Genomic DNA, 26,371 nt, shown 5'->3' with positions numbered 1-26,371 from the left:
ATGAATGCATCATATTTATCCAACAATGAAATGGGTGTGCGTAATATGGCGAAATTAAAAAAACAACAAAAAAACGTATCGGGCAGAGCGTAATTAAGAAATGTTGTTCCCCTCTGTGTTCTCTACCCGCTGTAAAACATCCTGTATAATTAACCCCCTTATCACACAGTGCCCAGGATTTTAGTATTCCATTTTTCCAACATTTGGCGTTTTTTTAGAAATGATAGGCCAATGACTGTAGTTACAGAACCAAGGGCTCCGTTCGAAGGGGTGCGCACACCTCTTAATTTTTTCCGCACCCCCTTTTTCAAAATCAATTTTCAACCTAAAACACTATTAGATCTTTCAGAGTCATATTACGTTATGGTTTATAAAAACCATGTCTTCATCTTGAGCATAGAGACGCGATTACCCTGCAGTTCTTACAAAGAACTGTACTTACGGTAGTATTATCCGGACTACCTCATTTCAGACCGTCTGCTTTCTGGAGAAAGCAAAAGAAACGCTTATGGACATAATAGCGACCTAACCTAATGTTTGCGAGGGCAATATAATTTAACGTAGACAAATTACTTTCTTCAGTCAGCATTGTTGTTAAGAATTGCTCCTTCTTTTGTAAGATACACTGATACAATATATGTAATTGGCCGGCAATGAAATAGTTCGTTCGTTTTGAACTACAGAACATGTTGTTGCGGTCAAAGAAAGCAGCCTACTGAAAATTGATTTGTATTTGATGTAGTGACTAAAGTATACATTCATGTCTCATATTTTCAAACATCGCACCCCTAAATTTAATTCTCCGCCCCTTCAGCATCCCTAGACGATCAAACTTGGCACGTACCTGACGTGAACATATACAGTGGTGTCGATTGGGTTCCAAAACTGGATTGGCAAAGTGCCAAAACTACAGGGGCAAGGGCAGTTTTTTTTCCCCCGTGGTGCATAAGGTTTAACATAGTGAGGTGCAAAAGTGGCAAATAGTGCGGTTGTGAAAACTGCCCCCACTCCCCTCCAATCGCCGACACTGTGTACATATATGTTTACGACGTTTAGTAGGGCCTCCCCGATGGCGCAGTGGTAGCTTCGCCGCCTTGTAATCAAGAGGTCCCGGGGTTCGATACCCGGTGGAGGCACATAGTGGTTCGGATCCCACTTTTGAACTTTAGGTCCAGTCCCGATTAATCCTTTCTGTGCATAAAGTGGACTTAAAACAACAACTCAACGACATTTACTGTTCACTTATAGAAATTCCGGATGCGCCTCTGTATCTCCGATTTCCCTTAAAATACCACCAATAAGCCACTTCAAGTCTAGATTTTTTTTTATTTTGACCCCTCCCCTCATTAGATTTTTTGTATTGGTGACCATTGCTAATTGTCGTTGTTTAACAATACCATGAGAAACGATTTCATACCATTTTTAATACTTCACTTCCCACTTTCTCACTAAACGATCCGGAATCAGGGGGGTTGGTGGGTGTTATAACCTCCCTTTGGCATAGTATACCTAAAAAGAAGAACATCAAATGAAGGAAAAGATGGCAAAATGAGGGCCGACTACTATAAACTGTATACCTAACCCATTCCTTTCGAAAATCCTGGGCACGCCACTGTCCGGGACAATGGCATTAATCGCATCTCCCCTTCACGGAGAAGCCACAGAGTTTCCGGCAGTCCTTGAACTTTCCTAGCGCAAAATCGTCCACCATCTATTTCTGGAGCACCCTTAATGCCAGTGACGTCACAACTACTAAAATCGCTGCAGCCTGTCTTCCTCGATGACAATCAACACAAGCGACAACAGCCTGTTAAGGTCGTTGTTTCCCTGTTCATTGTCAGCGACTAATTGCCCCAAAAGGCAGTGCGGAGCGTCCGCAGAGAACATCACGGAAAGGTCAGCGATATCGCTCATTCAGGGTTTATAATCTCGGACAAAGGGTCACCTGCTTGTTCGCAACAATGGCGATTCAATCAATAACATTGTACGCAAGCTTCCCAAAGAAGAACTGACACCGCATATGTTTTTTCTCTACCATTGTTGACATGCTCATTGTTCCTGAACAATGCTTTAGTGTTGTAGGAATGCCATGAAACATATTGATTTGGCATTTCATTCTTTTTTTTTTCTTTTTTTTTTTTTGCGCCGTCAATAACCAATAACATTAAAGATTCGTTGTGGATTTGCGTCGTGGTGCTTTTTTATATGTGGAACAGGTATTAACTACCTTGTGGGCCTACTCGATACCGTAATGCTAACTTGTAATCAAGGTGACCCGGGTTCGATATCCGGTGGAGCGTATAGAGGGTGGCGACAGACCTGGAAAACCGGGAAAAGTCAGGGAATTTGAGGTGTCAAAAAAAGTCAGGGAAATGTCAGGGAATATCGTCTTCATTGACTTCGAACACTCTTTCGACGAAAATTGTTATAACTCGGGCACTATGGGAGCAATCTACTTCGGATAAGTTTTGTTTTGCAGCTAAAACATCATAGCATGCAACCGTGTACAATTCAGAACGCCGAACCGAGGAAGGGGGTTTGGGGGCGAGACCCCCGAATTTCAATGAAAAAACAAAAATCTGGACTTTGCCCCCTCTTCTCCCGCTATTTGGGAAGAAGGCGCGAACTTTAGTATTATTTTTAAAGAATGGACATTTCTCAAGAGAATGAAACATATTTCATGTTCTTGGGTGTCATACAAGTTGAATAATAAGTCAAAATGTGTTGTTTTTTTTTTCGAAAAATAGGTAATTAGCATTTTTGGAGGAAAATTGTTATAACTCGGGCACTATGGGAGCAATCTACTTCGGATAAGTTTTGTTTTGCAGCTAAAACATCGTAGCATGCAACCATGTACAATTCAGAACGCCGAACCGAGGAAGGGGGATCTGGGGGCGCGACCCCCGAATTTCAATGAAAAAAACATACAAATCTGGAGTTTGCCCCCTCTTCTCCCGCTATTTGGGAAGAAGGCGCGAACTTTAGTATTATTTTTAAAGAATGGACATTTCTCAAGAGAATGAAACATGTTTCATGTTCTTGGGTGTCATACAAGTTGAATAATAAGTCAAAATGTGATCATTTTTTTTTTTTTTCGAAAAATAGGTAATTAGCATTTTTGGAGGAAAATTGTTATAACTCGGGCACTATGGGAGCAATCTACTTAGGATAAGTTTTGTTTTGCAGCTAAAACATCGTAGCATGCAACCATGTACAATTCAGAACGCCGAACCGAGGAAGGGGGATCTGGGGGCGCGACCCCCGAATTTCAATGAAAAAAACATAAAAATCTGGAGTTTGCCCCCTCTTCTCCCGCTATTTGGGAAGAAGGCGCGAACTTTAGTATTATTTTTAAAGAATGGACATTTCTCAAGAGAATGAAACATGTTTCATGTTCTTGGGTGTCATACAAGTTGAATAATAAGTCAAAATGTGATTTTTTTTTTTTTTTCGAAAAATAGGTAATTAGCATTTTTGGAGGAAAATTGTTATAACTCGGGCACTATGGGAGCAATCTACTTCGGATAAGTTTTGTTTTGCAGCTAAAACATCATAGCATGTAACCGTGTACAATTCAGAACGCCGAACCGAGGAAGGGGGGTCTGGGGGCGCTACCCCCATAATTTCAATGAAAAAAACATAAAAATCTGGAGTTTGCCCCCTCTTCTCCCGCTATTTGGGAAGAAGGCGCGAACTTTAGTATTATTTTTAAAGAATGGACATTTCTGAAGAGAATGAAACATGTTTCATGTTCTTGGGTGTCATACAAGTTGATAATAAGTCAAAATGTGATATTTTTTTTTCGAAAAATAGGTAATTAGCATTTTTGGAGGAAAATTGTTATAACTCGGACACTATGGGAGCAATCTACTTCGGATAAGTTTTGTTTTGCAGCTAAACATCAGAGCATGCAACCGTGTTCAATTAAGATCGCCGAACCGAGGAAGGGCGGTTTGGGGGCGTGACCACCGAATTTCAATTAAAAAACCCACAAAAATCTGGAGTTTGCCCCCCTCTTCTCTCGCTATTTTCGGGAGAAGGCGCAAACCTTAGTATTCTCTTCAAAGAATGGACGATTCCAAAGAGATTGAAACTTGTTTCATGTTCCTGGGTGCCATAGAAGTTGAATATTCGGAAATGTGCCATGGATATGTTCTGGAGAGGGGGGGGGGGTTGATCATCAATATGAATTTACCCAGGCTTGCTCCAGACCTGTGTCAGTTTCCACCCAAACAGAAGAGTATGAGGGTCGAAAAAGCACGTTCATGTCATAATCTGCACGATGATACCATATGGTTTCATCGGGTCAGAACGACCTTACTCTGATGATACCATATAATAACATCGAGGGAGTAAAGGTTAATCCTCTAAATATTATGTGGAAAATGCATTGAATTATCATTTTTTCTTGTCCGTATGGGAGTAGTAAGGAGACAGAACTGTCAACAGATAGAGGGGATGGGAGCGGGTGGCGCCATCCGATAGTTGTCGGACGTCGTAGTAAGGCATTTTGTTGGGCAAACTGAAGGAAAATGGAAACAAATAGGTTCCATTGATACATATGATTTTTGTCGAATATCGCCACCCGACAAAGTATCTCACTACAACATGTGACAGAAATTGCATGCATGGGACTCTTATGATTTTTGTTCGATGTCTTCGGACTGCAACATCCAACAAAAATCGTTTGCATAAACAAGAAGAGCTTTAGACTGCAAATATGCTGCTGGAATTTTATTACTCTTCTGGCTCACTTCACCTCATTTAATGTAGCAGTGCTTACAAAGGTTTTCTTTCATCATCCTGACGTATTATTGGTTTCGCACAAGTTAACATACGTTTACAATCACATTGCACTATTCTTAGATATCAAGAAGAATCCAACAAAACTAGATATATATTGAATACTATCACGAAAAAGTGAAACACAAATCTGCATTGGTGAACGTTATAAAAATTGGCAAGTGCATGCTCCCAACCTCAAATTTACTGCAACACTAGTATTGCAATGAAATTAACGCCACTCTCTGTCCTGTCTGTTTAAACTCGTGAGAAATGGTCATTAATCTCTCACTGAGTAAGGTTAATGTCCAATATTATGAAATAAAATACTAATAATAAATACGTAAATATTTTAATATCATGTTTACTCGAATCATTCAATCATAAAAGCAAATCACTTTCTTCAAGAATTGACTTTTTTCCGCCAGCCCTGCTAAATTTTCACTTTCCATCTACTGATTTATACGAGGGGTGGCCAGAAAGTAATTTCAGATTGATTTTTCGCAAACGCCAAAACCGTGAAAAATGGTAATTGATTGCGAAGTTATGTTTAGGAATGTGCAGTGATGTCTGGACACATTTTTCGCCCTTTCTAAATATCGAAATATTGCGAATTTGTCATAAAATGTGAATTGTTGGCGTTTTTAGCGATTTTTTTTAAAGAAATGTCCTAAAACAACGAAAAATTCCATGAAATCCAACATTCTTGTCTCTTCTAGGCCTTGTTTGTGTACATAGAACATGCAAGTTTTCGAACATTTTACTCAAGAGTAAACTATAGAGTTATACGTACATGGAATAATTCCGACAGCCACATTAAATCATGTATTTCCCACGATTTTTCATCTTCTATCAAAACCATTTGCATCACAGAGAAAAGTGGCAGGGTTCTAACAGGAGATCGAGTGCATATCTACTGTCACACGGGATCCACATCCTCGTATTTGTCGCACGAGATATGTTTTGAATTACCAAGATAAGTGCGCTCCATTGGCATTTGTCGAGCGAGTAATAATGGAGCTCAGTCGTTAGGGCGTCTGACTACTATGCAAGAGACCCGGGGTTGATCCCCTGAGGGGGAGAACCGGGATGTTTTCCGCTTATTCAAACTGCTCCGGCACCCACCCAGCATCATATGAAGCTGGTACCTTGAGGAAACTTTGAGGGATAAAGGTAGCCAGGAGCGTGGTGCTTATCACTTCACCCCCACCTTTAGCCGTGATCAAGAAAGTGTGGGGCCCTAACTCCACACCCTTATACACCTTCATGGAAAAGTGCAGGGGAGCACTTTACTTTTACTTCCTCAAAATCTGTTCCAACATATCAAACTGTCACGAAAATACGTAGACCATGTGATCTACAATTTGAAATAATCGTTTAAAAGCACAATGGAGTATTAAGTTTCGGTATATTTGGCAGATAAATGTTCTAAAACAAAAAAGCGAATTTTGGGAAACTTAATACTGACAAGTCAAAAAAAGATAATGCCAATTTTTTGGTGCCATAATATATCGGTATCTGTCAAGTGAGATTGATTGATTTTAATTTTTTGGGTGCGTCGCCACTTATGGTCATTATGCACCCTTCAGTATATACGGGGGAAATTCCATTATTTAAAATCCTTACCTTAAAATTAAAAAAGGGGTATGGAAAATAACTTTCCCAAAAGAACTTTCAAGATATCAAACTCTCACGAAGAGGCGTAAGCCATGTGACTTACAATTTGAAACAGTAGTTTTAAAACACCATGAAGGTATAATTTCAGATATTTGCCAGAAAATGCGCTAAAATGAAAATGTGAATTTTGAGAAAAATAACACCGTATAGTAAAAAATTAAAAAATACACCAATTTGAAAAAAAATAACAAAATATCAAGGTCCCTACAGATTAGGCATAAATAAAACTTGAATATCAGTTGTAATTTATTGCATTAGTAACAGTGAGTCTTAACCTAATTTTCGGCATAATCACCACCGTTATTCTGGCATTTGTAGTAGCATGGCACTAAATTTTGTATATGTGTCGGACAACAAAGACTGGAACTATCTCTACCGCAGTGTAGCTGTGAAATCCTTGCCCTGCCAGAAACCTCCTCATTTAAACAAAGAGATGAAAGTCGGTACATTCAAGGCCAGGGCTGTACAGGGAGTGGTCCAAGATCTCTCACCTGAAGTGATGCAAAGGACCCGTCACAATTGTTGGTGGCTCCGTGCCAAATTCTGAGTGTGCATTGTAGGGTAGGCTCGGTGGGAGACTGTATGACAGCTGCAATCTTTAACCTAGAACTGTCCTAAAATGTCTGCATTGCAACTGTACCAGATTACTGCTACATGCCACTTCTTCCTGCCTGCATGGGTGTGTGTCTATCTCTGACCACGAGTGCTGCGTTTAGGCACCATTGGAGCTTTTTTCAGGATGCCCCTCGTATATGAACTTTCAGAAGCTTTTATTATGAGAGTGTTCCTGTTTTAATGTATGGTTAGCTAAATCAGGTACCTATACAATGCAATTCTATAAATTCTTTGCGTTAAATTTCTAATACCTACATACCCTTTTCGACAGCATTAATGGTATAACTGCATGTTGTCAGTTTCACAGTTCTTCACTTGGATATACTGTACTGAAGCAGAAATCCCATTGATAATGTAAGGACGATTCAATTGTTTCACTTATATGCAAGAGTTAAGTTGTTTGCTTTACAGAGAAGAGTGCTTTATGCATTGAAATATGAGTCCGCACTCATCGTTCTTGCAAGCAGAGGGTTCCAAACCTCAGTGGAATTATCAACATATAATACCGAGAATGTATAAGGAGACTGATAAATTTCAAATTGTATTTCTTAATTAATCACTCTTCACTCTAATTTCATTTAGTCGTAACTTTAAAAATAATCAAGTATTTTATTTTAAACGTACTGCGTATGACAAAATTCCGTAATCCTTCCCTAGCTTGTGAATTGTAATAATTTTCAAAATTCACTATTTTGCAGTTTGAATTCAAATCATAGAGAATAGAGAAATTGAGTCAATTTCATAGAAAATAATATTGGTACTTAACAAATCCATACATGGATCTGTATGAGTTTATTTTTTCCATTTGCAAAAACCTCGATTTAGTTTAATTTGTAATTGTCAGGGAAAAATGTAAATTTTGTCCTGGAAAACCTGGAAAAGTCAGGGAATTTCATTTCTGCTTGTTTGTAGCCACCCTGGTATAGTAGTTCGAATCTCTATTTAACTATAGATCCAGTCCCGATTAGCCTATCTGTGCATAAAGTGGTCTGAAAACAAGGAACACGTGAACTACTATTTTGGCATAGGCCTATCTTTAGAAATTTTCTGCAGGCGATCATGGGAGTAGAGAAGCGAAAGGGTGACAAGTACCAATATTTTAATCACGTTAATTGCCTTAAATTAGAATTTCTAAACGAAATTTTTTAAAGCAGCTCGTAGGGCAAGGTCTGGTTTTACATTTTATAAAAAATCACTCTGTGAATTTCAAGATGGCGGGCTTTAAACATGCTGCAACAAAAGTAGATGAGCGGAAGATATCTTCTTTACCTTTAATGTACATACATGTAGATGAAAAACCGAAGCTTTGCTGTCTATATTCTGAGGCTAATTCAAATGTTTGATTTTACTATGCTAACCATAGGCGGAGCTCTGGAGGGGCCAGGGGGGACCTGGCCCCCCAACTTAAAGAAGACTAAAAAAATAACACATGATTAAGTTCAGTTACTACATTTTTGTTATGAAGCCATGCAGCAAATCTTGACGTTTGGCATGATGGCATTTGCGGTAATTGCGCCGCAATAGCGGCTTTTAGACGATTTCATTGATGTGTACAGTTTGAAAAAAGAAAAACGTCAAATGACTTTGTGTTGAGTCAACAGTTACTGCTGAGGCATCAAAAGAACTTTTCAATTTAATTTTTTTTAAATTTCTGAAGCTTACTATTGTACCGTAACTTTTTAAAGTAATACGAGTATTTTATCAATAAAAAAATAATGAAATGCAAAATGCAATAATCGTATTGTTTTGCTTCTTTTAAAACTGACAACCAATATACTAATTAATATTTGTTTACTTAATCGAGGAAATTTTAACATTTTCAAATCTAAAAGTTGTTTTCTTTTTAATTTCCGGGGGAAGGCCTCTGGACCCCTTATAAATTAGGGGATATTCAATAACCCTCAGGTACATCATATGCTTCTCCCAGAGTCTGGCCACCCCAAAGCAAAAGCTCAAACTCCGCCCATGATTCTAACACTCATGCATCCAGATTTGAGAATTTTCAACAGTTTTATTGAAAAACAATATCCTGGTTAATATAGCTACTTATTTCATTCGAGCCAAGAATGCTGTCTCTCTCAAAGCGATATTGATATACTGCAAACTATATCCCCTGTAATTCAAAACATTATTGTGTACGCTCTGAGAAAATTTGCCATTGTTATGGAATTATATAAATATAATAAATATAAACTTCCTATAATTTATGCTTTTTTTTAACTGACGAGTCAGTTTATGGTAAGAATCAAGCTAATGAATACTCGACGTAATGTTTTTTCAGGTTGTAAGTTGTAGCAATTTCAGCAGGTTCCTAAAATCGGTATTTAATCCTGAATATATTGTAAACTGTACACCCCCACTCCCAATTATTCAACATTTTCTGCACTGTGACTTTTAAGTTTTCAGCTAAATAACCCTTCTATTTCTCGCGAGCATGTATTTTAATTTTGAAAAATTCAAATATATTATCAAATAACAAGTTTGCATCTACATTTTACTGATTATATACAGATAAATGTTAAGGATTTCACATGAGCTTGTCTCAGAAAAGCAAGTTTAATGTACGAATGCGATTGTCTGGTGCGTACAACAATAAAACCAAATTTATTGGAAAGACACATTATTTTTTTTATATTGCTTTGTATAAAATCTTTAGTTTCTCTGCATGAGTATTGCCCCTTTAGTTACCATAATCACAATTTGCAGATTTTAAAATCTTAAATATATGATAAGTTGTTGCATATTAATAAAAATAAATAGTCAAGTATTCTGTAATTTGTAAAATATCGGACTAGTTGCTGAGGGCATTAATTTGCTACACACAGTACGTTGTGTAGGCTATATATAAAAAATAAAATATTGATTGATTAATTTAACCATGACCTCCGAGGCGGAGTATTCAGTGTACCGCGTTACGACGCCAGAGGTCCCGGGTTCGAATCTCGGCTCTGGCATGGGTGTTCTTCTTGAGTATCCCTTCATAAAGTTCTCATCCTCATCTTCGCGATTTTGAATAGTGATAGAAAGGGAAGTAAAATAAACCAAATCAATCTGTATATGTATGCTGTGTTTGTGTGTATGTACAGTCAGCGGCAATAATAATTGGACACCTAGATCCTGAAATACTCGCTTCCCTGCAAAACGTCAAGTGTGTTGCCTACCTTTACGGCAATGGTAGAGATTGCCATTGAAAATTTGCTATTAAAATCCACTTATCTCCGTAGAGTTAAACAACACACATAACGCTTTGCAGGGAAGCGAGTATTTCAGGATCTAGGTGTCCTATTTGTATTGCTGGTGACTGTACATAAACCTTCTTCATAGCCTACAAATACAAGAGACTGAAACTTCTCTGAGAGGTGTCTTATACTGATCTTCATAACATAACTTAGTAGGTTAGTTTTCACTCTCAAAACTTAACTCGAAAATTCCCAAGCGCTCTCATTGGGGCGACGTCCCTTAATTTCATTCGCGGAAGAAATTATGAAAAGAGAAAGAAGAAAGACTGCCGCGATAATTAACGCTTTCATCCTCTGAATTTTAATGAGAGTGTGTACATTCATTACACGGACACTTTTCTAGAGAGTTTTTTCTTTCTTTCTCAAGCGATGTTAACTGCAGAGCATTCATTGACATGTCATAAAATAGGGCATAAAATTCATAGTTGCATGGCTTATATCCCCAAGGGCCAAACTGAAAAGCAAGCGAAGCTAAATTCAAGCCTTTTTACCTCTTCCATTATGCATTTTATGCAATGCTAGAGCCGTTGGGAAAATTGGGCAGGAAATGTCGCGGTTTTTTAGATCGTTGGGGGCAGAGCTGAATTGGGCAGCCATTTACTGACTCGAACACTGTGAAATTGAAAATACTCTATGAATTGGATTGTGAGAAAGCATGAAAGCTTTATTTTTCCGATTGAAACTAGAATAACCAAAAGGTGGATTCGTTTCTGATGGAAGCAGGAGTGTGTTCAAAATTTTAGCAGGAATTTTGACACACACACACACACACACACACACACACACACACACCCACACCCCCCCCCCACACACACACATATATATACGTATATACGTGTATATATATATATATATATATATATATATATATATATATAATATGGGTGGTGTATATATACAGGAGTAGAAAAATAGGGCGTCCGATCACCATGACGCTTACATTTTTTACCTAGTGCCTGAATTTTTTAATTCAGTTACATGATATCTCTCTTTAAATGTTTCGAGTTCCCTTTTGGAAACTTTCATTATCTTCTTTTTTTAAAAAATACTTACTAGTATAGCATGTGTTTTTTATGTTTGTGTATTTTCTATATCACGTGTTTTATTAAATAATAAATGAACATGCCATTATAATTGTTTTCACAGTTGCTAACATATTTATTTATATCATTAGTTTCTAATAATAAATGCAGCACTATGGTCATACGTTAAATCTTAATAGGTTTGAGTGACTGATTAAAAACAGTACTTTTAAGAAATTAATTATATATAATTGGGTGTTGCACACAATAAAATACACACACACACACACACATGTGAAACAGATATACGTATCAAAATGTACCTAAATTGAACTCGTAAAATTAGTACTAAATAACACACACTCAACCATTGTTTAATTAATTTACATTATAAACCAATGTTTTAAAATAATACCATTTTTACTGATCCTTTCACGGTAAACTTTGTATTCTGTGCTATGTGTATACTGGTGTAAAGGTACCTTTCGAAATATCCGATTTGATAAGAGTGTTTAGTCATAATTTACAGAAATAATATTGGTTCTTGCATTAGTAAGGTACGTGAGCCTTGTTCCCAAGGTGGCCCACTTTACGAAAATCATATTAGTATTTAGCACAGCTAATAAACGGCACTACATTAAAATCCCCAGTCCCCTTCAGGTACACCATACAGAAAACGAACTGTTTCGGGCTGCCAGCAGCCACTTTATTTAAGTTATTGTGGAACCCCTGTCGTCATTGGGACTGTGCAGTCACAGTGAGGAAATTGGGGAGCTTCGAATGAGTAAGCGTAATCCGGTTGCGGAGACCTACTACATAACGGCTGGGGATACGTCGGGCTGACCACCCGGCTATTCCAATACTGGTTACAGATCTCCACGCTTAGAGGTGACGAAGGAAAGCGTGGGAGGGAGACCGGCAGTCGGTAGGTAAGCAAAGGCCCTTCATGGGCTGTAACGCACAGGATTATTTATTACTTTTTTTCCTCTCGGCGTTAAAATATATTTTCAACCAAATATATTATATTTTTATGCAAACAGAAAATATTATTCACGAGAAAAGTAGAAAGTGCATTAACAGATTAGAAGAAAACCTAGCTGAATAGTGCAAGTCATTGATTACGTCGCCGAAGAGTAGACGACAGGCAAGAAAATGCGCTGGTAACGCTGACTACCACCACTCACGCCCCTGCTTACAATTTCTACGAAACTTCTTCGACGAACTGACAGAAGATATTGACTTTCTCAACCCACTGAATTGTTTTGAAGTAAAGATTATCTATTGTGCTTTTGATATTTTAGTAAATCATGTAAACAATAGATTTCAGGATATGAAACAAATCACAAACGGAACACACCGACAGGGAGAAATATGAAGAATATGTATCTTGCACTACAGCTACAGAAATTGTTTGCTTTCGGAATGTAGTGTCAACTGAAATCAAAAGAAGAAACATGCCCGACATCAGCGAAATTGCTGAATTCCTCTAGATAGGAAACAAATTCTGGTTAGTAGCATTCGTGACGTATGCACTACTTATATGTATGATGTATTTGACCCTACTTGTGACGCCTTCATCAGCTGAGAGGTCGTTTTCCAAGCTAACATTGATCAAAAATTGCTTGAGAAGCACAACGACAAGTGAGATTGAGTGGACCGGCGCTGTTTAGCATCAAAAGCGATCGGGTTCGAAAACTAGACTGTTTCCATAAACAAAAAGGCAGAGGACTGGTAATGGGCATTTAACAATATCGTATTTTTTGTAGTAACAGTGTATTTTCATAAATAATTATAATATGTATATATTTTTTTACAGTTTGTCTGTTGCCTTACCTTTCCTTACCTTTCGTACCAGTTTTTTTCACTGATTCAAATTACATATATGTATTTTTATATTTGTGTATAGCTAATATACATGTATGTCTGAATTACTGTTTGAGAAAAGAAAGTTTTTTTTAACGAATAGGAACGCACAACTGAAAGTTGCGGGAGGGGGTGGGGGGCTGGGCAGAGGGTGTTAGTTACCCTACTGAGTGCAGACCAGTCCTCCACAGAGGACGGCTATTCGTCGTTACTGTATATACAGGATCTCTCATAAGTAATAACGCAAACTGACACAGGTGAAAGTACACGATAATAGAATCAAAAAAAGTCTCAGTAAACATGGGTCTGCAAACGAGCCGTTTTCGAGATAATCGCGAATGTGTGATTACAAGCCGCCACTTCATTGTTTGTAAACGTCGACCTAGTTGGTAAAATGCTAATAATGTGTGGTTACAAGCAGTCATTAATTGCATTTCGTAAACACAGAGTGCTTTACTCCTTGCGCGGTCTGAGGTTCAATAAAAGCAATGAGATCTCCTGTACTGTATTCTTGGTATTTTACCAATTAGGACGACGTTTACAAACAGCAATATAATTTTAAAAAAATAATGTCTGGGTGATCATTGAATGCAAAACTTTATTTTTTGAATGATGGAAAAAGATCTTTCGGCTGTAGTTGTGTAAACTTATATTGTCTGAGTTAGGCGCATACATTTCATGCGTTCGGGAATAATTTCAAGATAAAAACCTTAGAACTCAGATAGCGCAAATATGCATTATTGTGTCGTTCTTTATTCAAAATATGCATTTCTGTTATTTTACACCAAATATGCATTTTGTATGGTTCTTTCAGCTCAAATATGCATTTGTGTGTGTGTGTTTTTCTTACTCCAAATATGCATTTTTGTACGATTCTGTCGAGCCATGCACTTTGTCTCTTTTGATCCAACTGTGCATTTTTGAGTAGTTCGTTTGGTCCAACAATGCATTTTTGTGTAGTTCTCTTTATCCAACTATGCGTTTTTGTATGGTTCTTTTACACAAAATATGCATTTCTACAATTTCTTTTAGCGCAAATGTTCATTTTTTTAGGGTTCTTTCGGCCAAGATATGCATTTTTGTATAGTTATTTAGCCAAAATATGATTTTTTTGTATTATCTTTCAACCAAAATATGCATTTATGTATGGCTGTTTCAGCCCAAATACGCATTTGTGTATGGCTTTTTCAGCCCAAATATGCATTTTTAGTATGGTAATTAAGGACATATTAAAAAGTGACTGCTCACCTGTTGTTGTTTTTTACTGCCGGGCTTCAAATGCATCAAACGTAATGCCCCCTGTTGAGCAGCCATTACGGGTACGTCAACATTGAACTAACAAGATGGTTACACACACACACACACGTAAAAAGATCTGGGAACTTGAAACTAGGTGCTTTGAAGCCGATGCCGTGATTACGTAGTTTGCCGAGTTCGAAGGACCAAGAGAGGGGGTGATCGATGGGGGTGAAATTGGATAATGATGATGGTGACAAACTATAAAGTTTAGCAGAGCAGAGGCGAGGGCATCCTGTGTGAGAAATCCCTCTTTTGCAAAGTTCACTGGCGACAGTGATACCACCAACTTCTAGAAAGCAATGTTACCAATGAAAGATTTAATTTTTGTTATTAAGCGTCGCTTCTCTGCCGATCTTGGCTAATTACGACGGTATGATGGGTGATGATATGATGAAATAAATGAAGGGATACTCAGAGAAATCACCCAGGCCGGGACTCCTGGCGTCGTTGCGCGCTGTGAAAGCCATTCCACCACGAAGGTCGGCGCATAAAGAAGAAAGATATGGGGAGCAGGGTGCAAAATCCTGGGGGATAGGGGGATTCCCCAATCAACAATGTCCTAAAAATCGACTCCACCAAAAATTTTCTGGAGGCTATTTGTTTTTGTTATAACGTTGAAGATAAGCATTTAATTTAGGCCTCAAATACTTCACTAAGGAAAATATCCAAATAACACACAAACATTGGATTGAATTGGTGTTTTAAGTCCACTTTATGCACAGGAAGGCTAATCGGGACTAGCCCTACAGTTTAAAGTGGGATCCGAATCCCTGAACACACAAACAACAACGGATAATTTCTGTATGTGTGTTGCAAGTGTTGCCTGCTTCCAACTCTCTCTCTCCGTGGCATAGTGGTTAGCACATCGCGCTACAAATCCCCGCCTGGATGATTATTGTGAGTGTCCCTTCATTAATTTAATCATATCATCACTCATCCCCATCTTCGCGATTAGCCAAAAGTGTCAGGAAACCTACGGTAAATAACAAAAAACTATGAATCGTGTTTCTTCAGCTAGAAAAAGAAAGAAATTCAGAAACAAAAGAAAGCGAGAAGAAATGTGTGGCAATAATATAGTAAAAGACAGAGCAATGGAGTGTGATAAAGAAGAAAAGAAAAGTTGACGATAGAAAAAGACATACAAAGAGAGAAAGGAAAGAAAGATAATCATCAGAGCCTATTGAAAGAATGAGAGCAAAGGATTAGAGAGAATTAGAGAACAGGATAAAGGCTAGAGAGACAAGAGAAATAAGATAATGTACCAAAACTCAATATGCTGACCAAGGGAGAATTTATTTTATTTTAAAACATAAACTAAACGTTACGTATCAACTTTCTAGCAGAGTCTTCTTCAGACTCTGTATCAAATACAAATGAAATAAGGTACAAAACAGGAAGCTATATATATACACAAAAATTACTCCCCTCCAGACACAAGATAGAAAGTTGTTTATTTGGAACATTCCTTTCCAGGTGTTCTAGCAGGTGGCCTTCTCCTGTCCACTGTCGTTTCACCTGACAGGCGATTTAGATAAACATTTCCTTTCATCTAGAACGTGGTTGGACTCCTTATCTCACGCACCTATTCCTTCTTTCTTCATTCCTCTTCCTTCTTTTCTCCTCCTTCGCTCTTGTCCTTTCCACTCTTTCTAACATTTTCTTGCATTCTTAGTTTATCTTCAGTCCCCCATTCAAGTTCATTGTGTCTTCCTCCGATTTCTTCTCTATTTCCTTGGCCTGCTTCAATTTTCTCACTAGTACTCTCTTCTCCATTCCTATCTGCTTAGCCTCATCCCACTGTTGACAGGAGAATGCCACCTGCTGGAACACCTGGAAAGGAATGTTCCAGATAAACAACTTTCTAGTAATCTTGTGTCTGGAGGGGAGTGATTTGTGTGTGTGTGTGTGTGTGTGTGTGTGTGTGTGTGTGTGTATAACAGATGCGGCAGTGAAACGGGCGATTTTGCAACCCTGGAAATAGCAAGTTACGTAAGGAATCAGAAAACGGGAGTGGTGCCATCTGGACAACAAAACTTTGCCATTGACACTGATATCGGTGTTCAGTCGAAATGGCGTCGTGAACCCGTGAATAGTGTTGCTCACGGGACGAGACGGGACAGGCTTTTAAAAATTCGAGACGAGACGAGATTGATCATGTGTCATAAGACAAACGAATATTCGAGACGAGACAGCATTTCCACGAGACGAGACAGGCCAAAGTCTCGCCTCGTGGGCAACACTACCCGTGAACAACGCGGTTTTGCTGTAAAGGCGTTTACAAAACCAACAACAGCTACGTCGCCGCGCAGCGTTTTTGTCACACGCCTTTACGGCAAAACCGCGTTGTTCACGGGTTCACGACGCCATTTCGACCGAACACCGATATCAGTGTCAATGGCAAAGTTTTGTTGTCCAGATGGCACCACTTCCGTTTTCTGATTCCTTACGTAACTTGCTATTTCCAGGGTTGCAAAATCGCCCGTTTCACTGCCGCACCTGTTATATATATATATATATAAAATCCTGTTTTGTACAGTCTTGGACAATGCTGGGTTGTAACGACCCTATTGAAGAAGCACTGAAGCAAGCCCTCTGTGTCTGACCACCAAGCGCCTTGTGAGTAGACAACCCAAACAGCATTGCAATTCTGCGGCTTGTATACCAGTCACGGGTATACATCACTGTAAATTGAGTAGTGATGCCTAAGAGAAATACGAGATGAAGATTGTTGGAAGTAATGTCTCGTGTTCTCGACATGGAATAATTCTCGGTCCAAGTTACGTTCCATTATTTAATGTTGTTTGGTAACGAACCTGACGGACTGGGTTTATATTTTCACCCCTTGCAATACACTAAGTTCTATATTTTACAGTTATATTAATGTTTTGAACGAAAATAATACCTAGAACAACATCCAACACACGTTCACACCACTCTTGTCACACACATGCACGTGAAAACGCACACACAAAGCTAAGTTTTAACTTCCAAGTGAATGTCCAAATGACAGTAAACGGAGAAGCATGATGTGCGAAGCATGTGATATTTCACAGAATGAATGCGTCTATTTTTGACACACGTGGTTTCTATTAATAGAGAATGAGACAATTATCAGAAATTAAGATGCATTTACTTTTTCATGTGCTGAGGAAGGAAACAGACTGACTGGAAAAAAGAAAATGTAGTGCTATTGATAGTGTGTTGGTTAGCGTGCAGAGCTTTCATCAGCGAGGCCTGGGTTCGATCCCAACCATGGGCAAACTTTTTTTATTATTTTCTTGCAGTGAACAAGTTTATTATTTTGTTTTCTAGCCATTTTAACGAAAGGATACACATCAAATTTAATATTTTAATCTGTCCTTTCATTCTTCTAATACGTTCTCTATCACAAGGGATATAGAGATTCTCTATCTTGGCCAAGGATATTTTCTCAATAGTTCCGTAGCTACGATTCTCCAGTCCCTTCCACCCACTTATTTATTTACTTTCTTCATATCTACTCACGAAATACCATGAATCTAACGAAAACACACAGATATAGTTAGAACAAGAAACACACCTCGCATCGAAGGTTCCAGGTTTGAGTTCTGGATTTATTGCGAGGGTGGATTATTCCTGTGTATTTATTTATCATCTTCGTCTAAAAAACATTTCTCACTATTCCCGTGATTAACTTAGGGAGAGACCAAAGCTACTCAAATAACAAAAGTACAGAAAAGCAAGACACACCTGGCTACGCATGTTACACCTTGGGAATTAGCAATCTGAAAATAAACTTTCGTTTTGGTGGACTACTTTCAAAATCTTTTCGTGTTGTCTCGTTTGGAGTGTTGGCTAGCGTGTCGGACTTGCGTGCGGGCAACCTGAGTTCGAGCCCAGCAGAAGGTAACTTTTTTTTTTTTGTCAAATTTCATCCAACCTTATTTATAAAACTCAGATTTCTTTAAAACCTTTTGAATTACATGCCACTTCGTATGTTAGTAATCTGAAAGCAGCAAAGATGAACATTTCTTGTTCCGAAGCGACGATGTATTTGTGTATAAGTTAAAAGACACAGTTATTTATTAGCGAAAAGCATGCAGCCACGTTATAATTGAGATCATAGTTGTCAGTGCTAATATGGCAATAGCTACATTATGTCAACACACCAACTTAACGTTCCCCGTAAAATGATTACCTTTCCACGTTTCAAAATCGTGAGTGCTGTCTAAAGTAAATACTTTGATACTTGCGTTTGCATGTTGGAATCCAAAGTAATACGATTTTCTTTCCCAGCAAATGACATTGAAACCATTAATAACTGTTTTTGCAATGTGATATTGATATCATATATTGAAAGATTAAAAATGGAGAATTTCTCTTAAACCAACTTATAAATACTACTCATGTGAAGCGTGACGATCAGAAAGCCTGAATGTTGCATTGAAAACTGCAGAGAACCATGACTGGCTTATGAACAGCGAAAAGTTTTTCTATGCTTCAATGGGATTTTAGATATTACTATAAATAAACAAGGGAGAAGAACACAGGTTGGTTTGATGAACTAATTTGTAAACTAAAGAAACAAAATACGTTCACGATTTAATATGTCATTCAATTTCAGGCACATTCCACCAACTGAAAGAGTATTTTCAAAATTAATAATATTTGGATAACCGACAAATCCAAACTTGACGTTGAGCCCGTAAAGCACTTGATAATTACAGAAATATACGTAATTTTACTTGAGCATGCCCTTAATTTTGTGTCTTGATTGTAGAAATAATGTGTTGCAACGAGCAGTAGTGTGTTTTAGAGAGTGTTTAGAATCTATTGTGTACTGCATGAGAATACTGAAGTCATTCTTAGTTTCCTAATCAAATAAAAATTATTTATTGTAATCTTTGGTGACGGAGGAACAGTGTGGGAGGGAGACCAGAAGTCGGTAGGTAAGCCAAGGCCCTCACGGGCTGTAGAGCTATGGGTTATTATTATTATAATCTTTAAATAGGAAAGCCTTTGTTTCTTTGCAGCTGTTAATGATAGAAATCCAATTGCAAACAAGTTACCAAATTAACAAATATTTCTCTTACATATTTGTGCTATGTGCTCGTATGCTTTATACAGGATGAGGAAGGAAGCAGATTTTTCTTGGGTAACCTGTCCTGCTTTTGTCAGGAAACCTGATCAGCATACTGAACCAAGCCATCATACGAGATACGACTTCAATAATAAGATCCGTTTCTACGGCCGACTAATTCCAAAAAGGGTAATAAAATTGTCAGTGTGAGGAGACTGAGAAATAAATGCCTCCCATATTACATTATACTCTGTAATGCCTAGTGTGGTTTGCCTGTCCCTAAAGAATAAGCTGAAGACAAACCTCTGTCGATTGTAACGCGTGTAAAGTCTGTTCCAGCTTACAAATCACATGAAATACCTTCGCTCGCTTCAGTGTGCTGCACAAGGTCATTTTCGACTGATAACCAGACACCACGTGACTTCGCGGCCAACCGACAGCACCCCAGAGAACATTCTGTAACTTTGCGAGGTTCCTTCGCATCCTTGATAAAGCGCATGCGTGTAGTCCAGGCACATTTTGCATAACTGGGTAACTAGCAGTGAGTTTGGATTCTGGATATTTTTTGAACTCGGAGAAAAGTAATGATGTGCAGAAAAAACATTTTTTTCTGTATGTTTTAATTGTGTGCTCAAATGTTGCAGTAAACATATCTCCTTGACACACAACAACAATTACATTAGTCAGTCACTCCCGAAAAAAAGCGCTTCAATGTTTGGAAACTTATCAAGCAGTACTCACGAGACGAATATATTGTCCGTTTGTCAGAAGGCCGGGTGGTGTGGTGGTAGTGTGTTAGTTTGACACGCAGAAGGTACTTGGTTCGATTCCATTTGATTGCCTCCAATTTTTTTTCTTAAAGCAAGCAAGCAACTAATTATTTCATTTTATTTATTACACACATTCTTATTTTATTTGCTTTGCGAATTGTTGAATTTCGAATTGAATTTTATTTTCCAAACTTTTACGATAATTAGTTACGAATAGAATTATATTTATTCCTGGTTCATTTTCTCGAAAGAAATGTATACTTTTCACCAGGATAACATTTTTTGAATAAAAAACGTGGACAATTTAATATGTAAATGTTTGTAAAATGATGAGAAAATTGGAAAACTACGAGGGTCACTATTTATATTTTGGTGTGAGTTGGTGTTTTTAGTCCACTTTATGCACAGTAAGAAAGCTTATACCGGATTGGATCTCTAGTTTATGTGGGATCCCAACCACTCGCATATAAACCGGGTATCAAACTTTTCCTCGGAAATTGCTGGCTAACGTGCGATATTATCAATACTCTTTTCGGGCATGGATGTTTGTGTTTGTCCCAATGAGAATAAAGAGAACATAGAGAAAATTGACATGTATGACAACTGAGAAAAATGTGAAGAACTGGGGATACTGACGAGTAGGTGTATTCCTTTAATTCATTAATAAAAAAAAGCTACAGGGTACCCTACCACTATACAAAGTCCCGTCCCAAACCGAAGCCTCTCCTTCTTAGATGGAATCAACAGATATTCGCAGTTTGTGACTTGTGTGCTTTTTCCTGAGAAACTTACATATTTTATTTTAGTTTACAATTTTATTTCATCATTAATTCTTCTCTCTTGTTTATTTATATTAATAACTAAATTCCTACTATAGTAAAAAAAATAATTTCACAATTCATAAGTCATGCATTATAAACTGTTAAAAAATAATGCATTGTTCTCTGCAGTTTTGTGTAGTAAGTGCAGTTTATGTAATTACATTAAACGTGACAGATCAACTACACATCAATTTTTTCACATCAGATAGACACTTGAGAAAAAGTGGGAATATAATCAAAATGTCCATCAGCTATTCATTGATTTCAAAAAAGCACATGATTCGGTCAAAAGAGATAAATTATATAATATATTAGTCGAGTTTGGAATTCCTAAGAAGCTTGTTAGTGAAACAGGAATTAAAATTCGTGTGGGTATTAATGTCGGACAAATTTACAATTCATGATGGATTAAAATAAGGAGATGCATTATCTACATTGCTCTTTAATTTTGCCTTAAAATATGCTGTTAGGAAGATAAAAGGACGAAGGACTAAATTAAATTGTGTGACTCAGTTGTTAGCATATGCAGATGCTGTAGACTTATTAGGGGATGATATAAATACAATTAAAAATAATGCTAAAATATTTTTCAAAACTGCTAAACAGATAGGTTTGGAACTTAACAAAGAGAAAACTAAATATATGCTCACAAGCGGAAACCAATAATAATAATAATAATCAAAATCTAATTATTGATAACAACTCGCTTGAACAAGTTTCCAAATTCAAATACTTAGGAGTAATATTAACAAGTGAAAATTATATTAAAGAGGAAATAAAAAGTAGGCTTAATTCAGGAAATGCATGTTACTTTTCTCTTCATAAACTTTTTTTGTCTTCTCGTTTAATATCTAAGAAACTAAAAGTTAAAATATACAAAACAGTAATTTTGCCTGTAGTATTATATGGGTGTGAAACTTGGTCCCTTACATTGAAAGAGGAACATAAATTGAGAGTATTTGAAAATAAGATCCTTAGGAAAATATTTGGACCTAAAAGGGATGAGGAGACAAGTGAGTGGAGAAGGTTACATAATTTGTATTCATGTCCAGATATTATTAAATATTAGAATAATGAAATGAAGAAGACTTAGGTGGGCAGGCCATGTGGCACCTGATGGTAAGAGCCCTGTAGGAAGGCCAAGACGAATATGGAGGGACTACGTTCAGTTGGACCTAAAGGAAATTTGTAGGGAAGGAAAAGAGTATATATATATATATATATATTGCTCAGGATAGGGACAGATGGAAAGCCTGTGTTGCTGCAGCCATGAACCTTCGGGTTTAAAAAGCCTAGAGAGTTAGTTAGTTAGTTAGTCCTCTGCAGTTTTGAATGCAACATTCAGGCTTTCTGATCGTGCATCTTACATCAGGATATGATTATTTATAAGTTGGTTTAAGCGAAATTCTCCATTTTTAGTATTTTAATATATGATATCAATATCACATTGCAAAAACCGTTATTAATTGTTTCATTGTCATTTTCTGGGAATAATAAAAAAATCGTATTACTTTTCATCTTTGCTGCTTTCAGATTACTAACATACGAAGTGGCATGTAATTCAAAAGGTTTTAAAGAAATCTGAATTTTATAAATAAGGTTGGATGAAATTTGACAAAAAAAAAGTTACCTTCTGCTGGGCTCGAACTTAGGTTGCCCGCACGCAAGTCCGACACGCTAGCCAACACTCCAAACGAAACAATACGAAACTCTTTTGAAAGTAGTCCACCAAAACGAAAGTTTATTTTCAGATTGCTAATTCCCAAGGTGTAACATGCGTAGCCAGGTGTGTCTTGCGTTTTCTGTACTTTTGTTATTTGAGTAGCTTTGGCCTCTCCCTAAGTTAATCACGGGAATAGTGAGAAATGTTTTTTAGACGAAGATGATAAATAAATACACAGGAATAATCCACCCTCGCAATAAATCCAGAACTCAAACCTGGAACCTTCGATGCGAGGTGTGTTTCTTGTTCTAACTATATCTGTGTGTTTTCGTTAGATTCATGGTATTTCGTGAGTAGATATGAAGAAAGTAAATAAATAAGTGGGTGGAAGGGACTGGAGAATCGTAGCTACGGAACTATTGAGAAAATATCCTTCGTCAAGATAGAGAATCTCTATATCCCTTGTGATAGAGAACCTATTAGAAGAATGAAAGGACAGATTAAAATATTAAATTTGATGTGTATCCTTTCGTTAAGATGCCTAGAAAACAATATAATAAATTTGTTCACTGCAAGCGAATAATAAAAAAAAGTTTGCCCATGGTGGGGATCGAACCCAGGCCTCGCTGATGAAAGTTCTGCACGCTAACCAACACACTATCAATAGCACTACATTTTCTTTTTTTCAGTCAGTCTGTTGCCTTCCTCAGCACATGAAAAAGTAAATGCATCTTAATTTCTGATAATTGTCTCATTCTCTATTAATAGAAACCACGTATGTCAAAATAGACGCATTCTTTCTGTGAAATATCACATGTTTCGCACATCATGCTTCTCCGTTTACTGTCATTTGGACATTCACTTGGAAGTTAAAACTTAGCTTTGTGTGTGCGTTTTCACGTGCATGTGTGTGACAAGAGTGGTGTGAACGTGTGTTGGATGTTGTTCTAGGTATTATTTTCGTTCAAAACATTAATATAACTGTTAAATATAGAACTTAGTGTAATGCAAGGAGTGAAAATATAAACCCAGTCCATCAGGTTCGTTACCAAACAACATTAAATAATGGAACGTAACTTGGACCGAGAATTATTCCATGTCGAGAACACGAGACATTACTTCCAACAATCTTCATCTCGTATTTCTCTTAGGCATCACTACTCAATTTACAGTGATGTATACCCGTGACTGGTATACAAGCCGCAGAATTGCAATGCTGTTTGGGTTGTCTACTCACAAGGCGCTTGGTGGTCAGACACCGAGGGCTTGCTTCAGTGCTTCTTCAATAGGGTCGTTACAACCCAGCATTGTCCAAGACTGTACCTTATTTAATTTGTATTTGGACAGAGTCTGAAGGAGGAAGACCTTGCTAGAAGGTTGAAACGTAACGTTTAGTTTATGTTTTAAAATAAAATAAATTCTGCCTTGGTCAGCATATTGACTTTTTGCTGAACCTACAGTTTAAGGTGACATCAAAACCACGGTGCAATGTGCCTCAACCAACGATCGAACGTTGGACCTCTTGATTATAGTGGCATGTGCTCCCCTCTCCCCACCAAAACGATGGCTAGTACTATGATAAGTGACAAGATTATATCCCAACGGATAAACATAGAGCAACAGAATCATTCAATAATATCCACTTCCAGACTGCCCAACATACAACTTTGGCGCAAGTAGCCTAATTGGTAGTGGATCTATTCGAAATTGTAATCTGGGATCTTGATTACACGTCGATAACGTTATTAGGGATGGACAATGTCGGAAATTTGATATCGCAATATATCGTCAAGAAAATATCGTAGCAGATGATACGATATTTTTCCGTATCGTGATATCTGAGATATATCGTCTTAGCGATATATATCGCCAAATATCGTGACGATATATCGCCAAAATATCGTGACGATATATCGCCAAAATATCGTGACGATATATCGTCTAGTTGATATCGCCTGGGCGATATTTTTTCAATGTCGCTATATATCGTCTGGACTATATATCGCCCAACACTATACATGATGATAATGTTAATACACACCAGCAGATACAGTGGCGGCGAGATAGGTTTTGGGGGCTTTTTCCCCGTAATTTCCTCGTAATATAAAGAAATAATAATAATAAATCTAACTAGAATTCAACAACATTGACATGGAAGCAATGGAATATATAATAGTAGGGTTAATAATAATAATAGGGTTTCTGTTTACCTACATTATGATGAATACTATAGAAATGTTTTGTTCTTCTCTGAGTATACTTCGGAACCTCCTTGATATACAGAAATACAACTTACACGACGATAGACACTGTACTGGTTATGTTATATTTTGCAAGATATCGTGTGCGTTGTTAGAATTGAATGGGGTTAACACATGAAGGGCATATTCCACATTTATTAAACGGAGAATAATAAGAGAACAGATTCTTTTTGTACTCAGATAATCAACTCTACAAACATCTGACTCCCAGACTTAACAGAATAGAAATTATTCTGCATATCCTACCAACCTGTAGTTTGCACACAAGATACTAGATGGCATCACATTCAAAACTTAAAAACTATTATCTCTGCAACAGACCCTTCTTGTGATATCACTTTCAATTTTAGCATATTTTATGTGGGGTCAGAAATTTCTAAAACTCGATAAACATTTAGGAACCAGTGATTAACGAATGATTTTCTTGATTAGTGTCATTTGTGTTTCGTATTAATTTTCATAGAGGGGAGCTTTTTGTGTGTTCTTTATGAAGCATACATTACGGAGCAAAGACAATCTGATGACGTCAGTTGGAAACTGAAAATTTTGTCGACAAAATTTGATTCAACAATAACAAGTCAAGCGAAACACTGGAGTATAAGAAAAAAACACCGATGTAAGATATATCTAATTGTGCAAGATAAAACATTACTATAGCGCCGGCTTGGGTGGCGGAGTGGTTAGCGCACTGCACTGCGATGCCAGGGGTCCCGGGTTCGAATCCCAGCATAGGCATGTATGCTTGTGTGTCCCTTCATCAATGTAATCGTATAATCACTCATCCTCATCTTCGTCATTAGCCAAAAGTGGAAGAAATGCGAAGTAAAATAAACGAAATCAATAAATCATAACTAAAGCAATCATAACACCTGTATATTAAGAATACAGAAGGTCGTTTCATGTCCATGGTAACAAAGTTAGAACCCACCTGACCTTAAGAAAAACCATGACGCCACGAGCGGTGGTGCTCCACGTGATACCCCTGTCTTGCAGCAATGGCCCTGCAGCGGAGTTTCCATTGGAGGAGACTGCGTCGAAGAACACATTGGTCCAAAAGATCATATTCCTCCTGACAAGCTTTCCAAAGACCCTCAATTGTGCGGGGCCATTTGCTTCCCAAGGCTTGTTTCAACAACGGAAACCCACAAAAATCCATGGAAGAGGCATCGGGGGATTTCACAGGGATGTCTGTAAAGGGGATTGCATGAATGCCCGTTTCACGTGCCATCCGATCCATGTATGCCTGCGTGGACTTTGCCGTATGACTGGAAGCATTGTCCTGGTGGATGACAACACGAGA

At 37.7% G+C, this 26,371-nt stretch overlaps 1 protein-coding gene across 1 annotated transcript in view; it reads left to right on the top strand.

Annotated features, from left to right (window-relative positions):
* The window catches only part of RhoGEF3 (Rho guanine nucleotide exchange factor 3), an 831,957-nt gene that overhangs the window by 57,757 nt on the left and 747,829 nt on the right, over positions 1-26,371 (top strand). The gene's annotated exons all lie outside the window — the stretch shown is intronic.

Source organism: Lepisma saccharinum, chromosome 30 (assembly GCF_977018435.1).
Source record: "Lepisma saccharinum chromosome 30, izLepSacc3.1, whole genome shotgun sequence".
NCBI classification, from domain to species: domain Eukaryota; kingdom Metazoa; phylum Arthropoda; class Insecta; order Zygentoma; family Lepismatidae; genus Lepisma; species Lepisma saccharinum.
This window is presented reverse-complemented; position numbering and strand designations above follow the sequence as displayed.